Source organism: Eriocheir sinensis, unplaced genomic scaffold, assembly GCF_024679095.1.
Source record: "Eriocheir sinensis breed Jianghai 21 unplaced genomic scaffold, ASM2467909v1 Scaffold996, whole genome shotgun sequence".
Classification (NCBI taxonomy): domain Eukaryota; kingdom Metazoa; phylum Arthropoda; class Malacostraca; order Decapoda; family Varunidae; genus Eriocheir; species Eriocheir sinensis.
In genome coordinates this window covers 93,310-116,059 of record NW_026112381.1, presented here as the reverse complement: position 1 = coordinate 116,059, position 22,750 = coordinate 93,310, and the positions used below count along the sequence as shown (strand labels likewise).

General features: G+C 46.4%; 2 long non-coding RNA genes across 6 annotated transcripts; one reads left to right on the top strand and one right to left on the bottom strand.

Moving 5' to 3' along the window:
• Window positions 1-411: 411 nt before the first annotated feature.
• On the top strand, window positions 412-21,797 carry LOC126995136 (uncharacterized). Of its 5 annotated transcripts, none has more exons than XR_007749988.1 (6): window positions 413-540; window positions 6,262-6,664; window positions 10,724-10,829; window positions 16,287-16,421; window positions 18,837-19,088; window positions 21,686-21,797. It is a non-coding gene; the product is annotated as an uncharacterized LOC126995136 (long non-coding RNA). The 5 variants fall into 5 exon arrangements; XR_007749990.1 differs by lacking the exon at window positions 413-540 and adding an exon at window positions 551-730; XR_007749989.1 differs by lacking the exon at window positions 413-540 and adding an exon at window positions 551-1,130.
• LOC126995138 (uncharacterized) lies at window positions 14,032-15,215 on the bottom strand. Its single transcript, XR_007749993.1, has 2 exons — window positions 14,767-15,215; window positions 14,032-14,678 (listed from the first exon to the last, which is right to left on the bottom strand). It is a non-coding gene; the product is annotated as an uncharacterized LOC126995138 (long non-coding RNA).
• Window positions 21,798-22,750: the final 953 nt, after the last annotated feature.

Sequence of the window (22,750 nt, the reverse complement as noted above, 5' to 3'; positions counted from 1 at the left end):
GGAAATCTAAATGTGCTGACATAAGAAATTTCAGTCGCCTCCTTTTTGTCCTGTAAGATTCTTCTGCCATGTCTTGGCATCTACTTTGAACTTCTCTGTCACTAGAATGAACAAATGCTAAGCTTGACCTACAACAGAATCAGAATTACTTGCCTTTTGTTGAGATGAGAGAGTTTTCTTGAAAGGAAAGCGGCGGTCCTGCCAGGCAGCCCGCCACGGGTACCGTTAATCTGAGTACCGGTACTCAAATTAATGGTACCTGCCCACCCCGACCACCGACTAGGGATGGGCAGGTACCGTTAATCTGAGTACCGGTACTCAAATTAACGGTACCTGCCCATCCCGACCACAGACTAGGGATGGTCAGGTACCGTTAATTTGAGTACCGATACTCAAATTAACGGTACCTGCCCACCCCGACCACCGGTAACTCAACTCCTCGGCGGCGGACACTGACGCGCTGCTCCTCCACGTCTGTCAGGGACATTTTTCGTCTTTTCCACGCTGGGCTGTTTTCCAAGAGTCCCTCCACGACCCCAGGTGAGACATTGAGGCTGCCGGGGTGCTGTGAATAGTGGAAATAAGGAGAGACAGTCACCACTCGTCTCGATGAACAGTTTTTGTTTTTGGCGCTGTTGGCGTTGTTGAAGGGACGCATTATTAGTGGCCTGGGAAGCTGCTGCAGGCGGCATCACGGTGCAAAGAGCACACCCACGAAGAAGAAGAAGAAGTACAGATGAGGAGAAACACTCACGCCTCACAAGGGGGACCAGTTTTGCTTCCTGGCGCTCAGATATTGGCTTTAATGGAGCACTTGTGGTGGGAGGCGTCCAGGCTACAGGGAACCTTCCTGCCAGGCTGGAAATACTGGAAATAAGGAGAAGCAGTCAGGGTTTTGCCTAACCTGACCTGGGCAATGTGTAGGAGGAGTGGGCGTGGTCTGTGAAGCACAAGGGCATATATTCTATAGTGTTCATGCCTCCGTGTATTCAGATTGATCTATTGAGCATCGGAAATGGTCTAGAAAATGTGTTCAAACTGGAATAACAACATACATAACTGAAGCGCAATCAACCCCCTCACGGCTCGGCACACACTGAGTTAGGGGCCGAGGAAGTGAGGACGACACGGTTGAGTATTGCCTGGATGTGTGTGTTGTCAGGTAAGGGTGGGGGGGGGGGGTCGAACCCCACCCCACAGTTAGCTGTTAGGTTTGGTCAGGGTAGGTTGGGGGGTTGAGAGAGGGCAAAGCCCCCAGTTAGCCGTTAGGTTACAAGTCGGGGTTGGTTTAGTTTAAAAGTAATTTGTGCCACTTGAGAGAGAGAGAGAAACCTCACACTCACATAGGCGGAGTGTGCTACGGGGAACTGTAGAGTTCCTGATGTATGTACCCTCCTAAAAGTAGTTTTTTTGCTGGTTTGGGCATATTCTGTGTCCTGAAAATAATACGCCTACTCCTGCTACATTTTTACCCTGAGGGCAGGGCTGGAGTATGGATCTTGAGGTGGTTTGGGCACGTGAAGAGACGGGGGAAGGTGAGCCTCTGGGTGTTAGGGTGGAGGTGCCAGGTTGCCGCCCACCAGGCAGGCCAAATAGGAGCTGAGTCCAGTGCCGAGTGAGGAGGTTGAGGTGGTTTGGGCACGCCAAGAGGAGGAGGGGGTAATATTCACGAGAGGGTAGCCACCTCTGGCAAAGGTAATACTTACAACATGGATTCTTTTTTGGTCCCTGAATGCAGTGTAGTAACAAGTGACTTCCGGAAAATAGAAGGCGGGTCTTGGGGGGCCTAGTCCCCTGTTAAGGGGGTCAAGGGGGACCAAGCCCCCCATTAAGTAGGTTACGTTAGGTTAGGTTTGATTAGTTTAAATTTATTCGGCATGCGGTGTTGGCCGGCAGAAATACGCAGTGCATGGCGGGACAGAGCGGCAGCGGGGGTGGTCTACTATGCAGGCCGGTGTTGCGAGAAATACCTCCTCGCAGAAATAAGTCGGTCTGCTGTCCACCACGCATGCATGCCGGGGAAATACCCGGCAGGAAAAACATTAATTTGGTTGGTTTTGTTATAGTTTGTCCACTTGTGATCTTTCACCCTGTAGCAGCGATGGGCCAAATTTGTGGCTTTACCGTGTTGCTGCGATGGGCCAAATTTGTGGCTTTACCATGTAGCAGCGATGGGCCAAATTTGTGGCTTTACCGTGTAGCAGCGATGGGCCAAATTTGTGGCTTTACCATGTAGCAGCGATGGGCCAAATTTGTGGCTTTACCGTGTAGCAGCGATGGGCCAAATTTGTGGCTTTACCGTGTAGCAGCGACGGGCCAAATTTGTGGCTTTACCGTGTAGCAGCGATGGGCCAAATTTGTGGCTTTACCCTGTAGCAGCGATGGGCCAAATTTGTGGCTTTACCGTGTAGCAGCGACGGGCCAAATTTGTGGCTTTACCATGTAGCAGCGATGGGCCAAATTTGTGGCTTTACCATGTAGCAGCGATGGGCCAAATTTGTGGCTTTACCGTGTAGCAGCGATGGGCCAAATTTGTGGCTTTACCGTGTAGCAGCGATGGGCCAAATTTGTGGCTTTACCATGTAGCAGCGATGGGCCAAATTTGTGGCTTTACCATGTAGCAGCGATGGGCCAAATTTGTGGCTTTACCGTGTAGCAGTGATGGGCCAAATTTGTGACTTTACCGTGTAGCAGCGATGGGCCAAATTTGTGGCTTTACCATGTAGCAGCGATGGGCCAAATTTGTGGCTTTACCATGTAGCAGTGGCGGGCCAAATTTGTGGCTTTACCGTGTAGCAGCGATGGGCCAAATTTGTGGCTTTACCATGTAGCAACGATGGGCCAAATTTGTGGCTTGACCGTGTAGCAGCGATGGGCCAAATTTGTGGCTTGACCGTGTAGCAGCGATGGGCCAAATTTGTGGCTTTACCATGTAGCAGCGATGGGCCAAATTTGTGGCTTTACCGTGTAGCAGCGATGGGCCAAATTTGTGGCTTTACCGTGTAGCAGCGATGGGCCAAATTTGTGGCTTTACCGTGTAGCAGCGATGGGCCAAATTTGTGGCTTTACCATGTAGCAGTGGCGGGCCAAATTTGTGGCTTTACCGTGTAGCAGCGATGGGCCAAATTTTTGGCTTTACCATGTAGCAAAGCAGCCAATTTGTATTTTACCGTGTAGCAGCGATGGGCCAAATTTGTGGCTTTACCATGTAGCAGTGGCGGGCCAAATTTGTGGCTTTACCGTGTAGCAGCGATGGGCCAAATTTGTGGCTTTACCGTGTAGCAGCGACGGGCCAAATTTGTGGCTTTACCGTGTAGCAGCGATGGGCCAAATTTGTGGCTTTACCGTGTAGCAGCGATGGGCCAAATTTGTGGCTTTACCGTGTTGCAGTGGCGGGCCAAATTTGTGCCATGATTTAAACCCCCAAAATAGATGATACATAATCTGATCACAAATGCTTTGATATATATTATGAAATGGTTTGTGTGAGCGGTGATTTTTTTTTATTTTTCTCGCTTGGGGGACCATTAAGAAACATGATCCCCGCTGCTACCAGGTTAAGAGAGCAGGGATGGAATAAATCATGATTTTTCTAAAAAAAAATTTAAAAATTCGATTTATATGAATTAAATCGGATTTGTTATTCAAATTGATTTTGTTTATTTAAATGATTTTTATTGCAATAATCCTTGTTTGTTTCCACTTGTTATTTGTTTCAGTCTTATGAAGACATTTTCTTGTATTAAACTTGGCAAAGTTAAATGAAACCATAGTTTAACCCGTCCGCTGCGATTGGCACTGATTTGGGTTTCAGTGGTAACCATGTAATACATAGTCCCAGGTCTTTCTCTGCCTCTGTGGTGGATAGTGGAGTGTTTGCCATGTGGTATTGGTGTGCTGGATATCCCTTCACTGGTAGCCTGGTAACATATACTCCCAGGTCTTTCTCTGCCTCTGTGGTGGATAGTGGAGTGTTTGCCATGTGGTATTGGTGTGCTGGATATCCCTTCACTGGTAGCCTGGTAACATACACTCCCAGGTCTTTCTCTGCCTCTGTGGTGGATAGTGGAGTGTTTCCCATGTGGTATTGGTGTGCTGGATATCCCTTCACTGGTAGCCTGGTAACATACACTCCCAGGTCTTTCTCTGCCTCTGTGGTGGATAGTGGAGTGTTTCCCATGTGGTATTGGTGTGCTGGATATCCCTTCACTGGTAGCCTGGTAACATACACTCCCATGTCTTTCTCTGCCTCTGTGGTGGATAGTGGGGTGTTTCCCATGTGGTATTGGTGTGCTGGATATCCCTTCACTGGTAGCCTGGTAACATACACTCCCAGGTCTTTCTCTGCCTCTGTGGTGGATAGTGGAGTGTTTGCCATGTGGTATTGGTGTGCTGGATATCCCTTCACTGGTAGCCTGGTAACATACACTCCCAGGTCTTTCTCTGCCTCTGTGGTGGATAGTGGAGTGTTTGCCATGTGGTATTGGTGTGCTGGATATCCCTTCACTGGTAGCCTGGTAACATACACTCCCAGGTCTTTCTCTGCCTCTGTGGTGGATAGTGGAGTGTTTGCCATGTGGTATTGGTGTGCTGGATATCTCCTCCCAAGGTGCAGGACTTTACATTTTTCTTCATTGAATTGTAGCAGACACTTTTGCTCCACTCCTGTAGCTTGGTGATGTCTTACTGTAGGAAATCCGCTGTGAAGGGGTTAATATACATTACCCAAGATGAGTTTTTCACTTAAAAATCATAAGTAGGACTAACAATTTTTTTTTTTATGCATTTGAATATTCTTCTTGTTAGAGATGTCAATGATTCACTGGTGCCTGACTTGCTACAGGACCACTACAGGATCAGTGCTGGACAATTAGACCTAATACTTTTCCTGTATAACTGATTCACATGTTCTTTCTTTATATATATATATATATATATATATATATATATATATATATATATATATATATATATATATATATATATATATATATATATATATGTCAGTGGTGGGCACCGATCACTTTTTTGCTGTTCCGATCCCCAATCATCCAATCAGTTTGGGCAACTGATCCGATTCCGATCATTGCTGTTGCAATCACCATTCCGATCATCCGATCATTGAAACTTATAATAATTACTATTATTTAAAAAAAAAATAACTACAAGAAACACCTATTTTAGGCGTTTTTTAAGTAATAATTTCAAATAAGTAGTAACTTAATTAATTGCTTATAAGAACATAAGAACATAGGGAAACTGCAAAAGGCTGAGTGGCCTACACAGGGCAGCTCCAGAATCCCCCCCAGTACTCACGGTGGGTGAGGAGGTGTAGTTTCAGGGGTTACAGGTAGAGGCTTGATCCTCGTTTACTTTCGGTACAGGTGTACGCTTCAGTACCCTGTCTCCTTACTGCACCCACACCTCACTGCCACCTGTCGTCCTCCTCCATGTAGCTATCCAGTCTACTCTTAAAACAAGCTATCGTCCCTGCACTAACTATGTGATTGCTGAGTCTATTCCATTCCCCCACCACCCTATTACTAAACCAATGCTTGCCTATATCTCTCCTGCTGGCTAATTCTCAGTACTTTACTTATATCGCCTTTGTTGTAACCCTTGACCCATTTGAATACTTCTATCAGATCTCCCCGCACTCTTCGTCTCTCTAGTGAATGTAAGTTTAGATGTTTCAGCCTATTTTGATATGGGAGGTTCCTCAGCCCCTGAATCATCTTGGTCATCCTCCTCTGAACTGATTCTAGCAAGTTGATGTCCATTCTGTAGTGTGGGCACCAAAACTGGACAGCATAATCTAAGTGTGGCCTAACCTTCGCTAAATAGAGTCTGAGGATGACCTCTGCACTCCTGTTGGTTACCGTCCTGTTAATAAAGCCTAATACCCTGTTAGCCCTATTCCTCGCACTAATACATTGCTTCCTTAGTTTTAGGTCAGAGTTCACTAACACTCCCAAATCCCTTTCACACTCTGATCTGCCTATCGCTGTGGAGTCTAAACTATACCCGTGTAATGGGTTGCGTGTTCCTACACTAAGTACGCTACACTTGGTGATGTTAAAATTCATATGCCATTTATCTGACCAAGCTGACAGTTTGTTGAGATCCTCCTGTAGTGCTCCAGCATCCTCCCCTGTCCAAATAGTGCATCCTATTTTTGGCCATGTTAAGGTTCCTCGCGCAGTGCTGGGAGAAAAGGCACAAATGTCTGAATAAGTGAAGATAATTGTGACTTTATTCCAGGTTAGAAAATTACCTAACACTGAAGAGGAAGGTGTGTGAATAAGAGGAAGGGAGGAACGAGAGGAGGAGGACCTGATGCAAAGCGTTACAGGTCAGAAGAAGAAGAAGAAGAACCACCCCCTCCGCACCATGGGCAGCACCGCACCAACTCCTGCCCACACACAGCCATGGGTGAGGGAACGTCCTGCCTGGCCCTGCCCCTCACTCCCCCATCGAGCACCTGCTGCCCTGCCCCCCACGCCACCTGCTCCCACGACACCTCTGTGCCCTGGCCGTGCTGCCCACCCTGACCTGCCCACGGTGCTGGCGGCGGCAGGCGTGCACCCTCACGGCAGGAAGCTGTCACCCGCCTCACCTGTGCCTTCCTCGGGAGGACGGGGCAGCCTGTGAGGCCCACATGCCAGTAAGGATTCGTTTTTTACTCCTGATAATAAAAGGGATAATGTTTACGAAAGCGCGTCGCCTCCTCTGGCGACGACCGCGGCGACGCTGCAGCCGCCACAGCCGTAAAATAGCTCGCAGAGAGGGTGGTTGCGCCCTCCTCGACCCCCCTTTCTAACCAGGGGTGGCATAGCCACCCCTGGACCCCCCCCCCACGTGGATATGTGACATATTTCAGCGAGGAGGTATTTTTCGCAGCGTCGCCGCGGCCAGCACCAGAAGAGGCAACGCGCTTTCGTAAACATTATCCCATATTTTCAAGAGTAAAAAAAAAGTCCTTGAATTGGATTTTCAAAGCATTTCCATGACTGTTGAAGGTTTGTAGAAAAGATATATGAAGTGATACTGATGTTTCATAAGGTAGGTAATGAGATGCTGGCACGGACCTAAAACAAATCTTTACCCACATGCCTCCACACCAGGGCTCGTGTGAGTGACTACATCGCCGCGGCCCTGCTTAGTTAGGGATGTGTTGAGAGAGTTGCCCATCTCACTGCGGTACTTGTCACCCTAGCCATGGGTTAGATCTCATTATTCCATGCATTTTGAACCCCATACATATGCATCGCAAATTGACAGAAACACTGCTACCGATTTTAAAAGTTAGTGTTTTTTTGCGGCCGCGGTGTTGTGGGCCCGGGCGTGGGAGGAATAGCGTATGACTCAATAATCTGGGCCACACTCGCCTGGTAAGGTTATATTAATTCTACGGTGCTCTACTGCTACTGTTGTGTTTTTCTAGTGTCACGAAACAATTACGGCTAACACTGTTTACGTGCGCCATATTTGACTGCTCTTGTGATGAGCACGGCAGCGGTGCAGCCAGTGTTGCGAGAAATACCTCCTCGCAGAAATAAGTCGCATATACATGTGAGGGGGGGTGCAGGAGGTCGAGGGGGCCGTTAGCTGTTAGGTCGTAAAGGTCGGTTGTGATAGTTTAAATATGTTCCCCCACCCTAAACCCTCTGCGAGCCATTTTGCGGCTGTGGCGGCAGATGATGAAATTGCACCAAGTCAGTTTGTAGTAGTTTCCGAAGAAAAAAACTATCTCCAAATGAAAAAGCACAATGTTTTGGCCCGAAATAAATAGCCAGTGTATCAGATTTTGAGATGGGCAACTCTCTGAACATTTACCATTACTTACAGGCATCTTGTACCTCACACAGTTATGCATTTCTTCTCAGCCACGGCGCACTCCTGTGATTGATGATTGCCAAGGCATTTGAAACATTATTTTGGGGCTTCCCCATTTCTCTCAGCAGTACAGTTGGCCTCAAGATGGCCGTATCTCTGACAATGATAGCATATAATTGCATGGTATCTGTCTCTCACTGTGTATATTCCCCATTCTAATTTCACCTTGTCGTGATTCTTGTGACTCAGCTCCCTCACAGTTGGGTCACACCTCAGAATGTAGTGCCTCGTGCCGCCCGCCGCAGGCTTTCTAAAAACCATCTCAGTCTTATCCTCAACACCCTCAATTGCGTGTAAGAACTCATTGCGGTCTAAGATGGTCTCCTTTATCTCTTCCTTGGTCTCCTCTTTATGCACATTGCATCTTTGGGTTCATCTTTCCAACACTCTTGGTACTAATTTGCTCAACAGACTCCAGCAGTTTTTGAGCAGCCTCAGCCCTTGTGTTCTCATTATCAAAGTTCATGACAATGTTACCTCCATTAGTGAATCTTGAATCAGTTATTTGAATGCCATTCAATGCCTGGGAGACTCCATCCTTCATGTCTGTTGCCTTCTTTTCCTGTGTAGAAGTTTTCACGACCAGAATATTCTTCTTGACTTTCCTCTCTGTCTTTGCCACCTCAGCCCAACTCAGCGCCTCGGCAAGGGCGTCAGCAACTGACCCCAGGCCCTCCTGCATCCTCTCAGCCCTTGACTCAGCTTCATCTTTTACCACAGATATTTCTTTCGATAACTCTTGCTTGAATTCATCCAATTTCTCCACAATTTTGGTAGCCAGAGATGCTTGGTGGAGGCATGGGTTGCAAATCCAATTAATTTTAGGTATATTCTCCTGCTTAATTCCAGACAGATGAGCACACTTCACATGCCACCATTTAGGGCACAGACAGCATGCGATCCACCTGTGAAATCCTTACCAACGTGACACAAGTGCATCGCGCCCTTGGCTTTGCCAGCCATGTAGACACAGCACCCTCCACACGGAGCAAGACACCCCATCACGGCCACGACTCACTCCACGCGTGGCTGCACGGTGCTGTTGAGCTATCCTTACTATTCCTGGAGCTAGCTCACACAATGTTCACACTGGTGTCCATTCCTGGACAGGTTTTGTACCACTGGTGCAGTGTTTGTTGCCCATTGTACCACTGGTGCAGTGTTTGTTGCCCATTGTACCACTGGTGCAGTGTTTGTTGCCCATTGTACCACTGGTGCAGTGTTTGTTGCCCATTGTACCACTGGTGCAGTGTTTGTTGCCCATTGTACCACTGGTGCAGTGTTTGTTGCCCATTGTACCACTGGTGCAGTGTTTGTTGCCCATTGTACCACTGGTGCAGTGTTTGTTGCCCATTGTACCACTGGTGCAGTGTTTGTTGCCCATTGTACCACTGGTGCAGTGTTTGTTGCCCATTGTACCACTGGTGCAGTGTTTGTTGCCCATTGTACCACTGGTGCAGTGTTTGTTGCCCATTGTACCACTGGTGCAGTGTTTGTTGCCCATTGTACCACTGGTGCAGTGTTTGTTGACCATTGTACCACTGGTGCAGTGTTTCATGCACACGTTTGGAGTGTTGTGTGTGTGTGCAGAAACTATCCATGCCTGGGGGACTATTCACGACAGGGTAGTCTACTAATTTCAAGATGCTGACACTTATTGCTGGACTAAATATGATGCTGTTTATTTAAGGAGTAGTACTTTTTTCCAGAAATCACTAAATGATTGGCTTTTCAATGCCTGTTGTGCACCCACTGCCGGCCGCTGATGCAGCCACAAAATAGCTCGCAGAGAGGTTCATCTTGCTTACTGTTTGTATATTTCAGCACTCTCAAAGATCACAAGTGGACAAACTACAACAAAACCAGGCAAATCAATGTTTTTCCTGCTGTGTGTTCCCCCAGTGGGCATGTGTGTGGACAGCAGAGCCACTTATTTCTGCCAGGACGTATTTCTCGCAACACCGACCCGCGCAGTGGACTGCCGCTGCCATGTCCTGTCCTGCGCGGTGTATTTCCGCCGCCCCGCACTGCGTGCCAAATAAGTTTAAACCAAATCTAACTTTACGTAACCTTCCTGACGGGGGCTTCGCCCTCCTCGCCCCCCCTTCCAGTACGGCAGTGTGCTGTATGGACACAAAGAGTGTTCTTTGCTGTCAGACGGCTGACGTTCTGGAATAATACCGAGGGGGCTTCTCCCCCTCGACCCCTTTCTATTTTCCGGAAGTCACTTGTCACTGCCCTGCATTCAGGGACTAAGAAGAATCCATGCTGTAAGCACTGACTTGGCCAGAGGAGGCTGTGGACCCCTCCTGAACACTGTCCCATGCATGTGCCAACAAAATCCCGTTGACCAATCTTTGATATTCTTAGAGCCAGCTCACACAATGTCCACACTTCTCCGTGCACATAGCCCATTTCTTTCACACTGTCCCTCAAATTCATGTGTGTGTGTGTGTGCGTTTCTCTCCATTTGTGTTGTATGTACGTACTTGAAATTCAGTGTGTATGTGGGGCACACACACACACACACACACACACACACACACACACACACACACACACCATATCCCGTTGTGTTATCTTTAACATTTCCAGAGCTAGCTTACTAAAGGTCCAAACTTTTTATGCATCCCTTGTATTTATTTCCGTCTCTCCCTCAACTTCATGTGTGTTAGTTTGTGTTTTTCTCCGTTTGTTTTCCATGTGCGTAACTAGAATTTTGTGTGTACGTACATGCGTAAGCTGTTCACGCACACTCCCACAAAATCCTGTTGAGCTATCTTTAACATTTTTAGAGCTAGCTCACAAAATGTTCAAACTTTTTCAGGTCTGCGGGCCGTGGGAGTCACGTGTCACCCTCCCGAGCTGCCGGTCTTGGTGGTGCCCAGGCTGGAACACTCCCCGCCCAGTGTTGTGGCACCTGAGGAGGCACTGTAAGACCCTGTGCCTGTTGTATAAGGTGTTGTAGTAGTAGTAGTAGTAGTAGTAGTACACTCGACCCTCGATTTAACAGACCCCGATTTAACGTCAACGGACATCGATTTGTCCGGTGTGACGCTGGCTTTAGAAACGTCAAAACCCTAAACAGAAGGCCATCGGGCCGTGTCGTGAGGCCGCACCGCACAAATCACACCCACACACACTGCCTCATGGCTGTAGCTCCGCCCACTCTTTGGCCGTCGGACAGGACGCATCGTATAGTGTGTGTCCGCCTTTATGGGGAAAACTGAAAACTGTCGACATCTGGCGCTTGGAAGGTATTTTTGCCCCCACATCGGCGGCACCCGAACGCGTCCCCATCGCGTGTGTGGCTGTGTTTATTATGGGTTTGGGCTTCTCAGTTTGCCAATTCCCATCCTCCACATGTTGCACGGGACCCTTTCCTTTCTTCTTTTTGAAGAAGAAGAGATGGAAGAAAAGAAAGAAGTCTCGCGCAACATGTGGAAAACAAGAATAAACAAATTGAGGAGCCTGGGCCCACACACACACACACACACACACACACACACACACACACACACACACACACACACACACACACACACACACACACACGGGCCCCAACGAAAGCACCACCCGGGCGGCGCCAATGCAGGGGTGATGCTGCCAACACCCATCATTACCAGCAGCAGCAGCAGCCGCCCGTCAGCTGCTCAAGCCCGGCGTGTGGCCAGGGCTGCTCGCACACATGTGCCTGGCCGCCTGGATCACAAAAAAACAATTGTTCCGAGCTAGAAGGAGGCTGAGTAGATTTGTCCGGTGTGACACCAGCTCTACAAACGTCAAAACCGTATTTTCAAGCAACGGACCACCCTTACCCCCTTTTAATCTGTTACATCGAGGGCCGAGTGTAGCAGTAGTAGTAATAGCAGTAGTGGTAGTAGTAGTAGTAGTAGTAGTAGTAGTAGTAGTAGTAGTAGTAGTAGTAGCAGTAGTAGTAGTAGCAGTAGTAGGTTGAGGTTCACACGTGACAGGCGGGGGCTGGGGGGTACTGGCCCTGATGGCCTCAAATTAAACAAAAAAGAAAAAAATGGACAAACAGGATGCTGGTTTGCCAAGTCACCCCCGCTCCTTGTCCAAGGCATTTTTGGGATCTTTTTTTGCTCGTAAATCAAAACACTCAAACCTAGGTATATATGTATATATATATATATATATATATATATATATATATATATATATATATATATATATATATATATATATATATATATATATATATATATATATATATATATATATATATATATATATATATATATATATATATATATATATATATATATATATATATATATATATATATATATATATATATATATATATATATATATATATATATATATATATAGTTGAGTGGGGTGTATCGAGACCACTTTTTTGGGTAAATTGCTTGAGACAGTCAATATTGTGAAGTTGTTTGGTTGAACATGGTGTTCCTGTTGTGTTAATTAGGTACGCCTCGGCTATAACTATAAACTTTGTATTTACATCTTTTCAGAAGGAAGTTGTTAACCCTTTCATTGCGCGTGGTGGGGGTCGCGAGTATCCCCTCAGGCGCAGTCGGGCAGCCCAATGGGGGGTCTCTTTTAACCTCTGTATCTCACAAACCAAACACACCATTGGAAAGAGGAGGCCCAGATCTATAAGAGTCAGTTATGTATGTCTCTCCTGCGAACGTACATGCACGTTCAGGGAGTGTTGAATGCTGACACTCACGTCGGTGTGTGCGGGATGACCAGCCGTATTGAGGCAACTGCGGACATCTCTCCTTGGGGAAGTTGAGGTTCTGGCAAGGTTGTGTTGCCAACTGCAATATTTACAACTATTTGGTCAAAGAATCAGTCAGGTGATCGGTGAAGCCATGCAAAAATGCCGCTCTAGTGGACAAGATCAACCACCAGTTACTCGTCCGTAGATTTTCCGCGGTGGGCTGACATGATTTTCCACCAAATTTAGTGGAGAACACACTCAATTGGCAATTCTGTGTTGTGAGAAGTAGTGTTGGAACACTCCCATATGCGGGAGATTTGAGTGCGGCTTGAGCTCGCAGCGTGTTTAGCACCACCAGCAAATGCGCCTACTGCTCACTGCGAGCGTTTAGCAATGAAAGGGTTAAAAGCATGTAAAATCCATTCTCCCTAAGGGTAGGATTTCTTACCCCCGTGAAATTTTGTGTTGCAAAACCCAAAGTTTTGGTAAATATACTCTCCTGAAGTTATTTGAGGTTTTAGATGCAACAATTTTTGCATGTTGGTTGTTAAGTAGTTGAGGTTTGATACGAATTGAACAGAAATAAAATGTCTTTAATGTTTTTGGTGTTACGGACTGATTAGTTTTGTCTCAGTTCACTCCAACAAAAAAGTTGTGGGGTGAATTGAGACACATTTTAGCAAATGGTGGCAAGCATTTTGCACCCTGGTGGTGGATCCTGTCACTGGCAACACATGAAAACTGTGATGCAGAGTTTGAGCAAGACACCGACGTGAGCTTTGTTCCTAGGAAGTGTGGGTAGACTTGCCCTGAGGAAGAGAAACACTATGTACTAACCTATGAGAGGAGGGCATACATAGGAAGACTTGTAGAAGTTGGGGAAACCACTGATGGAACAATTATATTCTTAGAAGGAAGGATGAAACCACTGATGGAACAATTATATTCTTAGAAGGAAGGATGAAACCACTGATGGAACAATTATATTCTTGGAAGGAAGGATGAAACCACTGATGGAACAATTATATTCTTAGAAGGAAGGATGAAACCACTGATGGAACAATTATATTCTTAGAAGGAAGGATGAAACCACTGATGGAACAATTATATTCTTAGAAGGAAGGATGAAACCACTGATGGAACAATTATATTCTTGGAAGGAAGGATGAAACCACTGATGGAACAATTATATTCTTAGAAGGAAGGATGAAACCACTGATGGAACAATTATATTCTTAGAAGGAAGGATGAACACTCAGGAGGATGTGTTGATGAAGGTTAACTTGACCCACTGGTGTTGTCAGGCACACCCTTACAATTAGAGGGATTGATGAAAGTTAACTTGGTGCACTGGTGTTGTCAGGCACACCCTTACAATTAGAGGGATTGATGAAGGTTAACTTGACCATTTAAACCAGAGAGTAAAGTTAGTAGTTTATTTAGCAAGTCTTGTAAGGCACCGTTATCGCACACAGGATCATCATCTGCCAAATAATATGGGCAGCGAGACTTTAAGAACATTACTTGAGGTAAATATATTTGTTAAGGGATTCTGATGGTGAACTAAGGGTCAAGGGACAGGGTCCAGCCTTGTGAGACTAAACTGTGTCACTCGTAACACTTGGAGCTTAGTCTAATTACTTGTGAATCACCGCAAACACACTGGACAAACTATCAGTCTGAACTAACCTGTAAACACAAGAATGAGTAGCACCAACGCACCAAGAAAACATGGCAAGTGTTCCCACTGACACGGGGTGACAGGTAACCTGCTCACTCGGTCTTAACACCACTCATCAACTTAATTAAGCCTCGACCACAACTAGTGAGTGTCTGCGCTCCACCGTGGTCACCCCTGAGAATGACACACACACCTTTCCCCTCTTTCCTCCTCCCGCACACTCTGCTGCGCACAACAAGCTGGCTTGGGTCCCGACGGCAGCCCGCCAGCCTGCCGTCACTCAGGCTTGCTTCAACACCTCTGTGTGGGGCAAAGCCTCCTATAAGAGTCCTCAAATACAATGTTATGGCCAAGGTATATTGAACACTGGGAGCGGCTGTGTCCTCACCTGTGTGGGGCAAAGCCTCGTATAAGAGTCCTTAAATACAATGTTATGGCCAAGGTATATTGAACACTGGGAGCGGCTGTGTCCTCACCTGTGTGGGGCAATGCCTCGTATAAGAGTCCTCAAATACAATGTTATGGCCAAGGTATATTGAACACTGGGAGCGGCTGTGTCCTCACCTGTGTGGGGCAAAGCCTCCTATAAGAGTCCTCAAATACAATGTTATGGCCAAGGTATATTGAACACTGGGAGCGGCTGTGTCCTCACCTGTGTGGGGCGATGCCTCGTATAAGAGTGAGCTCGCCACGGAGTGCCAAAAGTACCCGCAGGTTAGGCCTGCTGGAGACCTGAGATTTCCTTGGCAGGCCTCCAGTATCAGAATAAAGTTAATGGTATTTTAATTCCGTTATAAATAATCGCCGTTCTTCCGCAGTAATTAAAAGGAAGCAGATCAACAACTTTCAGCAACGAGGCACTGCTTTTGACCCCGAGACTCCTGAAACTGTCGACGCTTTAGCAGATTTTAGGGAAGATAGGGAGCCCCACTCTCTCTCTCTCTCTCTCTCTCCCAGGTAATTACAGGCCCATTAGTCTAACTTCAGTTGTAGGTAAGCTACTTGAGAACATAGACAAAATTGTGAGTTACCTTGAAAGCCACTCATTAATTGGGGACTCACAACATGGCTTCCGTAACAAAAGATGCTGCCTATCAAACCTATTAACCTTTTATAACGACCTCTTCTCAGTTTATGACGTAACCAAATCACTGGACGTAGTCTATCTTGATTTCCAGAAAGCGTTTGATAAAGTCCCACATCATAAATTACTTTACAGATTAAAGCAAATAGGTATTGATGGTCAAGTAAACCAATGGATCGTGAGTTGGTTGAACAACAGACAACAAAGAGTTGTGATTGACGGATTTAACTCAGAGTGGGCGCCGGTCACTAGTGGCGTCCCTCAGGACTCGGTTCTTGGCCCAGTGCTCTTCATTATTTACATCAACGACGTGGATGTTGGACTCAATAACCGCATTAGTAAATTTGCAGACAACACAAAGATTGGTAACTCGGTTCACACTGACGAAGACAGGCAAAGCCTCCAAGAGGATTTGCACAAAATTTCAGCTTGGTCTGATAGATGGGAGATGCCCTTTAATGTAGACAAGTGCCAGGTCCTTCAAGTTGGAACGGGAAATAAGAAGTTCGATTACGAAATGCGCGGCGTTAAACTCAAAAGCGTTCAATGCATAAAGGACCTGGGGGTCAAAATCGCATTGAACCTCTAATTCTCACATCAATGCAGCAAATAAAGCGAACAGAATGTTGGGCTTCATTAAAAGAAACTTTTTATTCAAGAATAAAGATGTAATACTTCCCACCATGCAAAGGACACTGCTAAATTAGAAGGTGTTCAGTGTCGGGCAACGAAAATGATCCCTTCCTCGCACTAGAAGTCCTACGAAGAAAGGCTTTCCACCCTTAACATGTTCTCTCTTGAGAAACGTCGCCTCCGAGGAAAACTGATCAAATGTTTTAAAATACTTAATGGTTTCACGAATGTAGACAGACACTGGTGAGGGTTGTATTCACACAGACACTGTCATTGCAGGTGCTGACTTCAGTCCCCTGGGCCCAGCCTCCTCCTCCACGCAGCAGCGTCAGAGCCGAGACACTGCTGAGACCACCACTGGCATTGACCACTGTGGTCAGTCTCCACACTCCAGGGAAAGTTTGCTGCTGCAAGGTAGGCGCCTCTGAGCTCTGTACACCTGAGCTAACTGAGGTACAGTCGCGATATGAAGTGATGTCGCCGTGTACGTTTATTTTCGATCACGCAAGTATCGTTATATATTTTCAAGAGTACCATTATTTTCCTGCATCTTCATCATAACTTAACTAAATATATTTTACAAGCTAGAAAAAAAATAGAAAATAAATATTCAGCGATGTCTTAAGAAGAGTTGTCGAAATATTTTGACACAAAGTGTTTTCGTTCAGCAAGGAAAGAGTCAAATGAAGTCCAAATATTGACATGTTACTCAAACAGAAAGTAAAATTATCTTTTCATGATCATTGTTGACAACACTAAATCTAACATATGCACAATATATAGGACATGCATCATTAGTCGATATCCTAAACTTGGATGGCGTGATTTATTTAATTTATACTCTCGTTTGATGATGACGTCATCGCCCGCACCTATTATTCAGCCCTGCATCACTCTTTGCCTTTCGTGGTCAACATAACGATAACAAAAGCTTTCCGTGGACTTCTAATGCATGACAGTGATCAAGGGAAGATGCCCACAGCCTATAACTACCGAGGGATAGTCGGAGATGGAAAAATAAGAATAAATAGCCTCAGAATAGTCGTGTTTTGTAACTCCAAGCTCCTCACTCTTTGCCGCCGATCGCAAACATCATTGCCTTTCTTGGTCAATATAACGATGACAAAAGCTTCATGTAGACTTCTAATGCTTGGAGGTGATCAGTGGAGCATGTCCACAGCTTATAAGTGCCATAGAATAATCGAGGAAGGCGGGGAAATAAGAATATATGGCTTTGAAATGGAGGTGGTGGTGCGGGCGGGTAATCGCAGCGTTGCCAAACATTAGGCTGTGGTCGAGTGTTCGTAGAGGCGTCCGGAATGTTGGTAGATCAGATAGGCAACCCTACCTGTGAAGGCATTCTTCATTCATCATCATTACTGAGCAATGTTACTATATATTCCAGTGCCCATGCTTATGATAAGAAGCCATCATAAAAGGTGTTTAATGTGAAACTTTATTATTTGATCGTTTCTTAATCAATTAAACGCAAAATAATGACAGTAACTGTCCATTCCCTTCGTGTCATACTGTGCGTGTGTATTAATAACTGCAGAAGACAGTTCTTGGAATGACCCAGAAGAATATATAATATATATATATATATATATATATATATATATATATATATATATATATATATATATATATATATATATATATATATATATATATATATATATCGTCTAAATCTGAACGACGTATAACAACTGTTTTGCAAAGATAAGCACACGACGTGAGCTAAATCATTTCAAGCTTCAGCACTGAAGACAACACATGACATTCGCAGTCGAATTTAAAAAAAAAATGAATGTATAATTGTAATTCAGGTACTACTACGTTATTTTACCGTGTTTTACATCACAACGTATTATAGATTATCATTAAAAGGGAACATTATAACATAAACAGTAAATACACATCACTTCCGTTACCTTCAAATGCTCCCGTACGAAACATTTTGAGAGCGGCGACATCACTTCATATCGCGACTGTACTTGCCACCTTCCATTTGGTACAGTTGAAACAAGTGTTCTCCTGAACTAAAGTTTGTTTCTTCAGCCCAGAACTTCACTGCTTAACCCTTAAACGACAGGCATTGTTTTCACTGAAGGCTCCCTGGATGCAGGTAAAAACAGCTATTTTTTTGTTGTTTATTCACATTGTGTGAAGCGTCTCAACTCACTGAACACAGCGGTGAAATCCAACTTGCAATAATACGTTGTGTAATAGCCAGGCTAGTGTGTGAGATGTAGCCAGGGTGTGTGTGAGCTGCCGGCACACAGCACTGCTCCGGGGGCTTGGGGCAGGACACACAGCACAGGCTGGCGCCATGCTTCACACCTCCCCACCACTGGATGTCAATACAGTAATATGAAATAATTTAGACAACATCTACTTGACTCACTCACTTTCAGTCCTCCTCAGAGCCGGCTGTGTCAGTCTGGGGCACACCTGCCTTACGCGTAGCCTTCTTACCCTGCACTGTTGTCATGGAGCACTGGCCGGGCTAGAGTGCAGCACAGATAGGGAAATAACATTATTACTCCCTAAATAAGTCACTCTCACCACTGCCGTCACTACTCACAGTGTTTTCATCACTGTCGTCCTTGTACCCAGAATACTCTCCACTCCATCCTGTCCTTTCCTCCTGATGCGTCACCGTGCTTCCCTCTGTCCACTTACCTCAGGGCTCCGGGGCTGCTCAGTGAGGACTAATGGTCTTATTGCAAATCCACGTGGGTCAGATATGTTGGCAGACAACTCGGCAAGGCACAGAGCCCGCCCGTGTGTATAGTGGCTTGAATTTACGTGCATAACATATTCCAGGTCAACACAGTCCAGCCTCCTGCTGAGAAGGGCCCCGTATGCCTGTGGGGAGGACGCCGGGGCCAGCGGGGCGGGGGCGGCAGTGTGTGTGGCCAGGAGACGACCCTTGTGCCCCGCGCATCACCCCGCAGCCGTGGAGGAGACCAGCGGCCCACGGCAGGCAGCCACCCGTCTGCCTGTGCCTTCCTCAGCCCCCACTTGGCAGGGTCTCATGACTTGTTCCAGTCCTGGTTGGTCTTCAAAGGAAAAAAAGTTAGTCCCAACTTGAGGGAAAGTTTTCTGGGAAGCGAGTTTTTTGGGGAAGAGTTTCATGTTGTTTTGGTTATGTGGGTGTTGGGGACAGGTTGGGGGCATGTTGGGGACAGGTTGGGGGCATGTTGGGAGCGTGTTGGGGACATGTTGGGTGTGTGTCTGAGGCATGAGTTTAGGTGTTCCTCCTCCTCCTCCTCCTCCTCTCTTCCTGTGTTGTGTCCATCAAGGTCTGTGTGTTGTTCCTGTGTGCCTGTGACTGGCTTGTGTTCCTCCTCCCTCAAGTTACCTCCATTCTTCCTCCCTTTCCTCCACCTCCTCCTCCTCATCATTTCATGGACGCCTGCTCCTAGGAGCTCCGTCCAGGGGATGGCCACGGCAGAAGAGCTTCCAGCTTTCTCTATCCAGACACTCCCTCCTTGCCTGCTCAAAGTTTCTCAAGGATCTTTCCCCCCTCTCCCTAACGTACTCTTGCACCCTATCCCTCCATTTCACTGGAGGTCGTCCTCTAGCATTCCCTCCCTCTATCTCACTCACATACACGCTTCACACTTCATACATGCTTAAATGACACTCTCATAAGTAGGTCTGGGTGCGAGAGGGATTTAGGGGTCTTAGTGAGCTCTGATCTCCGTCCAAGGGCACAATGCATTCAAGCTAGAAATCGAGCTAATAGGGTACTGGGATTTATTTCAAGGAGCGTAAGCAACAGAAGCGCCGAAGTCTTCCTCAAACTATATTTAGCATTAGTTAGACCTCATCTTGACTATGCGGTTCAGTTCTGGTCACCCTACTATAGAATGGATATCAAAATGTTAGAATCGGTGCAGAGGAGGATGACTAAGATGATTCAGGGGTTGAGAAACTTGCCATACGAGGAAAGACTCAAACAGTTAAACTTGCATTCTCTAGAAAGGCGAAGGGTGCGTGGAGACATGATCGAGGTTTATAAATGGATGAAGGGCTTTAATAAGGGAGACATTCATAAGGTTTTGTTGGTAAGAGAACCGGGTAGGACACGAAGTAACGGGTTTAAACTGGATAAATTCAGATTCAACAGGGACACAGGCAAAAATTGGTTTACTAACAGGGTGGTGGATGAGTGGAATAGGCTTAGCAGTCATGTGGTGAGTGCCAATACAATTGTCACATTCAAAAATAGACTAGATAAATTCATGGACAGCGATATTAGGTGGGGTTAGATACACGGGAGCTTAGGGTCAAAGGAGCTGCCTCGTACAGGCCTACCGGCCTCTTGCAGACTCCTGCGTTCTTATGTTCTTATTTTCTGGTCATCTTACTCTACTCCATTCGCTCCATGTGGCCAAACCACCTTAAAGTCTGTCGCTTCACTTCTTCCCTTCACCCCCGTGACACATTCCAAAACGCTCGTACACATTTTCATTACTCATTCCATCCATTCTACTCACACCACAAGCACTCCTCAAATAACTCATTTCCACTGCCTGCACTCCAGACCTCTGACTTTCATTCCAGGCCCATGTTTCACTTGCATATGTGAGGGTTGGTACTGTTATTGTATTCCTCAAATCCCTCTTTACCTCCATGCTCACACTTCTGCCATTCATGATTCGTCCCAGAGACCCCACCACCCTTCTTCCTTGCAATGCCCTTTCTCTTGTCTCCCTCCGTACCACCATGCTTGCACATAACTGATCCAAGGTACTTAAACTCACTGACCTGCTCCATTTCTTCACCATTCATAATTATTTTGCATTCCTTTTCACATTCAATTCCCTCTCTTTATAGGCATACAAAATCTACAACCTCACTTCTGCTTCGCTCACAAACCTTCACTTTACTTTTGTTGACATTTTCTTTCAGCTTTCTCCTTTTACAGACACTATCAAAAACACTGACCAAATTTTGTTAGTAACTTTCCTTTTCTGCAATGAGCACTGTGTCATCAGCAAATAAGACTGAATTCAGCACCCACTTCCTTCCCTCAGCGTACACTTTTACTCCAACTTCCCCAACCTTGCCCTTCATTTCTCTCATAACACCATCCATATAAATTTCCTCCTGCACCGAAATACAGTTTAACCTTTCCTCTTCCTCCTCCTGTTCCTTTCCCTGTCATCTCCACTCTTATCAAGGTCTGTGTCTTGTTCCAGCGTACGATTAGTGCTGAAGAAGGGACGGAAAGAAACGCCTGATGTTGCAGGAATATTTATTGACCAAACTCTGACACTTCTTGCTGAGAGAGAGAGTGCAAGGGGGGGGGAGGGTCCTTTATGTGTCTGGGGGGGCATGTGTCTGAGAGAGAGAGAGAGAGAGAGAGAGAGAGAGAGAGAGAGAGAGAGAGAGAGAGAGAGAGAGAGAGAGAGAGAGAGAGAGCAGGGGGGGGTCCTTTATGTGTCTGGGGGGGGCGTGTGTCTGTGGGGTTTGTTAACTCACTGTGGGGGGACACCCTGTGGGCCTGTGAGCTGAGAGAGAGAGAGAGAGAGAGAGAGAGAGAGAGAGAGAGAGAGAGAGAGAGAGAGAGAGAGAGAGAGAGAGAGAGAGAGAGAGAGAGAGAGAGAGAGAGAGAGAGAGAGAGAGAGAGATATTCTCTGTGCTAAATCTGATGGTTCCTGCAGGGAAGAAGATGAGAGGAGACCAGACTCAGCCCTCCAGTGAGCCCAGGGGACCAGACTCAGCCCTCCAGTGAGCCCAGGGGACCAGACTCAGCCCTCCAGTGAGCCCAGGGGACCAGACTCAGCCCTCCAGTGAGCCCAGGGGACCAGACTCAGCCCTCCAGTGAGCCCAGGGGACCAGACTCAGCCCTCCAGTGAGCCCAGGGTACCAGACTCAGCCCTCCAAGATGGTGTGGGAGATGAGACCAGTCCTGTTGGGGAGAAGAGAAGACGCAGTGAGACCAGATGAGCCAAGGAAGGACAGAGAGAGAGAGAGAATGTGATGAATCTCTCTCTCTCTCTCTCTCTGGTCTCAGCTGTTGCATAAAAGGAAAGATCAATAAAGTTAAGCAATATTACAATGGCTGTATTTGAACCCTTCCTTCCCTTCCTCCTCTTCTTCTTCTTCTCTGTCCACCCACTGACCTATTGTAGGCCTCTCCTCTCCTCCTCCTCCACCACACACACCAGGCTGCCGGGGCACGGTGATGCACAACACACTAGCAGGAGGAGGAGGTGACTCTTACAGCAGCTCAGAGGGTGGACGGAGGAGAGAGAGACAGAGTTCCAGCATCCAGTCACTTGCTGAGATGAACGGCCAGACAGCAGGAGAGGCAGCCGGTCACCTCTCTGAAAAGTTGAGGTTATAATCAGTGGCTGACACACACACACAAACACACACACACAAATATATCTTTAATAAGCCATCACTTCAAGATATGTTTAGCATTTTTAAAACAGCTGAGAGGGACAGAAAGAGGAAGGCAGTAAAAGACAGGCTTGAAAATGTGAGCTGAAGGCGGAGAAACTCAAGGAAATATATGTCTTCAGGTGTGACAAGTCCACTACTCGTCCAGCCAGCCTGTAGTAGTAGTAGTAGTAGTAGTAGTAGTAATAGCAGTAGTAGTAGTAGTGCCTTTACTAACACCAAGAAAGTGATTGCAATATATACAGATGTAAGGAAGGAGGGAGGGAGGGAGGAAAGGAGGATGGAGGAAGGGGAGAGACAGAGAGAAGGTGTCATGGTAT